Source organism: Triticum aestivum, chromosome 2B (assembly GCF_018294505.1).
Source record: "Triticum aestivum cultivar Chinese Spring chromosome 2B, IWGSC CS RefSeq v2.1, whole genome shotgun sequence".
In the NCBI taxonomy this organism is placed as follows: Eukaryota; Viridiplantae; Streptophyta; class Magnoliopsida; order Poales; family Poaceae; genus Triticum; species Triticum aestivum.
In genome coordinates, this window is record NC_057798.1 from 371,389,721 (window position 1) to 371,394,762 (window position 5,042).

General features: G+C 44.4%; 1 long non-coding RNA gene across 14 annotated transcripts in view; it reads left to right on the forward strand.

Annotated features, from left to right (window-relative positions):
* The first annotated feature begins 710 nt into the window (after positions 1-710).
* LOC123044963 (uncharacterized) overlaps positions 711-5,042 on the forward strand; it is a 6,178-nt gene continuing 1,846 nt past the window's right edge. Inside the window, exons 1-9 of one of the 14 annotated variants that reach the window (XR_006420829.1) lie at positions 720-1,297; positions 1,431-1,738; positions 1,855-2,104; positions 2,207-2,339; positions 2,420-2,485; positions 2,760-2,896; positions 3,597-3,738; positions 3,969-4,102; positions 4,192-4,364. This is a non-coding gene — a long non-coding RNA (uncharacterized lncRNA). Of the gene's footprint in view, positions 1,298-1,403; positions 1,739-1,854; positions 2,105-2,206; positions 2,340-2,419; positions 4,103-4,191; positions 4,365-4,984 lie in introns of those variants that run through there. The other 13 variants (XR_006420828.1, XR_006420825.1, XR_006420837.1 and 10 more) reach the window with 13 other exon arrangements.

Sequence of the window (5,042 nt, forward strand, 5' to 3'; positions counted from 1 at the left end):
GGCAACCCAAATTGGTGAACCCTAATTCCGCAATATCACCCAAATCGACCCTGAAACTTACATTGGCGGCCACCGACGAGGTCGTAGAAGACATGCCCGCCGTGCCCGACGTACCCATCGCTCACCACGCCGTGCCCCTGCCCCTCTCTCTTCGACCGCGGCGGAAACGCCCGATCCAGTTCTTGCTCAAAAATGCCCCTGTCGTCGCGAGGAAGAAGAAAGAGGGGAGAGAGAGTGAACCGGTTAGTTGGACCCAGATGTAAGGAAGGAGGGGCAAAAATGTCAAATAAATGACACGTTAGCGGTCAAACAGCCTTGACTGGACGGAAACGGCTCGGAGGGGCATTTCTATAAGGGCACATGACGGCAGAGGGGCATTTTTGAGCAGACTTTCGAATTAGGGGTATATCTGATTAGGTGGTTCGAGTTAGGGACAGAAATGCAAATGACCCTTAAAACAATACAAAGGCTAGCCAACTCGCATGGAGAGGGCTCCCTCGATCGCTTCCTTTGATGTCTGTTCGATCATGGCCAACATGGTCTTTTTTTCGCTGCTGCCCGTTGGATCCTCGTTGGGAATTTATCTGTCTTGTTTTAACCGCGTGGTGAAACCTGGACAGGTATGACATGTGGGCTCGGGCTGGATCGAATTGGCTGGGTGCCAGCTTTTTGGGTGCGCGCGGGACAGCCTCTCCTGCCGCGCCGCGTGCGAGCGCACGCATCATGTCGCAGCACAACCGCAAAAACCCTACCCCCAATCCACAGCGCCACTCCCTCCCTCCTCCTCCTCCTCCCTCCCTCGTCTGCCGCCGCCACTCCCTCCCTCCTCGTCGCCCCTGCCTCCGCCCTAGGAGCTTCGCCGCCTCCCGCGCGCTCGTTCTCTCCCTCGTCTCCTCTTCTTTGTGCTTCCGCCACAGCCTCCGCTTCCCTCCTCCCTCTCACCGGCTTCATCTCCCCCACCTCCATCTCCCTACCTCCGCACCTACCATGCTAAATGGACGAGAAGGCACCATCTCGGGAGGCAGGCCACACCTTCCATGACGGTGCCCTGATCTGCCGGATCTTCCTCCTCATCAGTCCAACGCAGAGGATTGGCGGATTCGCCTCATCTTTGGCGTCATCGACCAGAGAAGGTGTTTTTTTCTTCTAGGCCGATGGATGGGGTAGGCGAAGAGGAGTGGCGGATCTGCGTCCTCTTCGGCATGTAGTTGTGATCTCCATTGTTGTGAGCTCGTCGCCTGTTGAGTTTGATGTCGTTCTTGCACCGGTGTTGCTGCCGTGGAGGGCTTGGTTTAATGTATGTTACTCTTTTTCCTCATTTATTTTGTTGTTCACTTTCTTGCCTTTTAGCCCAACCTCTGTTCTTTGATTTTTCCATGATTCAGAGGATAAAGAGATTTTAGTTTTTGTGTGTGTGTGTGTGTGTGCAGCTTGTCTACGGTGGGATGGGGATTCAGAGGATAAATTTTATTGGCAGTAAGAAGTTAAGAGGTCAAGCGTGAGACGTCACATGTCAAGGGAGATTTTAGTTTTTTCGTGTCTGTGTGTGCAGCTTGTCTACGGTGGGATGGGGATTCAGAGGATAAATTTTATTGGCAGTAAGAGGTTAAGAGGTCGAGCGCGAGACGTCACATGTCAAGGGGATTTAGTATTTAGTCTCTTCTAATCTGTGAAGAGAGACTACTGGTTAAAGGGAATCGATACTTTAACAAGGTTTCTTCCAATTCAACAAAGTCAGGTACTATTCATTTTCTTTCCTGGTATGGCCTATGTGACTATGAAGTACAATGCTTTATGTTATTTCTAGAGAAGTTCAGATTTCACTGAGGTGGAAATCTCTCGATTAATATGCAGCTATGGAGCTTTTCGAGGCAGCAGGACATGATGCCGCACGTAGATGGGGATGGCCATGCCCGCCCCGATGCCGCCGGCCGATGTCAGTGAGAGTATCACCACCGACAACGGCTCCAACGAGCTCTCCATGAGCTCCTGGGACGACACCAACTCCAACATCATGTTCTTCGTGCCTGGAAGCAAGAAGGCCAAGGTGCTCATCAATGGTGACAACGGCATGGTCACCAACTTCAGCAAAATCAAATCCCAAGTAGGACATACCTCACATATATACACTTCACATCCATCCGGACTCTGCTGCCCGTCAATTGTTTAATGTTGCACTTATACTAACACCTTGGCCCAAATTCAGTTTGGCCTGTCGAGCACGTCTTTGGACATGCCCGGCATGGACGGCTACTTGCAGCCGCAGCAGGACTTCGTCGCCTGCATAGTCTTGAGACAAGCGTGTCTGCGCCACTCACCCGTGAAGCATCACTAAGAGGGTTAGTTTCCTGCAACATTTTTGGTGTTCATCTTGCTTCCACATATCTGTACTGATATTTTTCTTGCTTGTGCTGTTTAGCAAAGAAGAACAAGCATTAGCAAGAGGCTAAGGAGGCTGCAAGACCTTGTGCCCAACATGGACAAGGTAACTAAATCAGTTGAATTGATGCACACTATCAATTCTGTCAACATATAGAGATGAATTTTTCACCATGAGTTACAGAAGCTTGTACCCTCTAAAGTACCAAAACTGACGACTACATGCCTGCATATTCAGCGATACAAAACTAAATTATAACGTACTAAAACTGATGATTCTAATCCAATCTGGAAGTGTTGCCCATGGAAATTCAGAACCTTGGTAGTTGTCGATGACTCGGACCTTAGTTACTTCAGATTTCATAATAGCATTTGCGCAGCTATTCTCTCGGAGAAGTCGTTCAATACAATTGCTGGAAACATGTTAAGTTTCTTCTTGAAGACGCAACAAACAAATACTTCAGACATGCTGGATATTGTTGTAGACTACATCAAAGGGCTGTAGGACTGAACTGAGGTATGCTCCACGCAGACACAAAGGTTATATAGCACACGTTTCCAGGAGGCCTTGTTAAAAAATATCATTTTCTGCTGCATATTAACATGTTTCGTTAATTTTTAGACAAGTACAAACTGACTAACTAATAACAACATATTTGTTTGCAAATAGAAAATGATAAGATGTAACGTTTATTATGTAAAAATGGATTTATGCGCTTATTGTCCACGGTTTGGCTTACTTGTTTGGTATGCAATGTGCTTGTGGTTCATAACTGTCCACTGCACCATTGGATAATAGCTAATGTAATAAGGAAGGAAATTTACTTTGATTCAGGGTCTGGTAGATATGTCATATATATGATCTTGGAATTTTGATAGGCGTTTGTTGACAAACATGCAAGATCTATTTTCTGTGTTTCCAACCTGCATGTTTGGCTACAATGGCTTGATCAGAGATGTGAGGAATATATCAATTGTTTCCCGTGGTATTTGCCATATTTTTGTTTCATACATCTCCAATTCGTCACTTTTTAGTTCCCAAGATGCTGCTGAAATGCAGATTGTATGTGCATCCTTGGTAGAGTAATGCATACATGGAGTGTGTTCATTTTTTAGAAACTGAAGATTAATACAAAGTTATATGGTTTTATTTTTTGGGTCAAAAGTTTGATTTATGCAGTACACCAATTAATTCTCGATACATTTCGCGTATTCAGCTTTTTGATTAACTATACAAAGTGCTCATCTTGCTTCGGATTCAAGTGATCAGATCTTGATGAGAAGCATGGCTGAATGCACCTCCAACCACTAGATTTCTGTGCCAAAAGTTTGATTGATGTAATTCTCAATGCATCTAAGGTATTCAACACCTCCCCATAACTGCATATACTTTACGATGCTAATTTTGAGTTAACAATTGCTTAATATTTCACCATGCAGATATATGACATGAACATTTTTCTAATATACATAAAAAGATTGTGCATGTGCTATTTGTAGTTTTTTGTACCTGGTCTAATTTTTTAAGGCATATTCTTAGGATTGCATTCTGCTTATTAGGCATTGTTAATTGTTTGATCATGATGTAGAACATATCAAAACAATAGGCAAACCATAAAGGGTGATTTGGTGGAATATGTATCCTGGTTACTACAAGAAATCACTCAAGCATGCTCGTACCTGCAGCCCTCAGTGGCGAGACAAAGGATTCAGCCATGGGAAGGTAAGAGGAATCTGCAGTATCCTTGTGTACACGTCCTTGTTGCTGCCACTTTCCCCATGGCTGAATGTGTTGTCTTTTTGTCTTTTTAGCGTTCTTGCCAAGTACATACGGTTGGATCTTGTGGCTCCTCCGTTGCACCATGGAATCGGCTTGACAAGCAGCGCACGTTGAACAGCGACAAGCATGGCTAATGACACAACCTAACCCTATTGGTCAGCTCTCCGTGAATACATAGGTTCGTATCACATTTATCCCCGCCAAGGTGAGCTTCACCAACTCCAATCATCCATCTTCCCATTATTTCTCTGGGAAAAGTGATGGATATGGTCGTTTGAGATTTTCGTATTAATGTTTTGCTTTGGCCTGCTTCGTTCTGTTTAATAGATGCTTATCTAATTTGTAAAAATAGTGTCCTGGCTTCATGAATTATCTGAGAGTGTTGGAAAGCTTCACTTGGAAAGAACAACCTGCCCTATGGACCGCAGTTTCATTTTTATTAGGTTCTTGAGATATGTTATTTGCAGGGAGCATCTTGATTTCTTCAGTTGCAATTGTTTTGTTCATTTCCTTTTTGTCTTCTTGATTGGCTCATCATGCTCATCGTGAAAGGATGAGAGTTTATCCATCTTTCGGTATTCACCGGATTTGAGGATGTGCGCCTTCTTTATATAAGACTGAACAAAAAATTGCACAACCATCTTGCTTGAAGATTGCAGCACACATAGATTGCTTGGCAGACTAAAATAAGTAGGAGCTTCTAATTGGACCCTTCAAGCAACAGTGTTGTTAATATATTAGTTATTATATTATGTTACTAGAGTATTAGAATAACTTCCTGATAACTATATCGTACATTTGATAACCTGACTCCTTCAATGATAGAGAGAGCTACATAGAGGTTTGACTGAGCGAGATGGGGTTGACGGACAAGAAGAGGAAC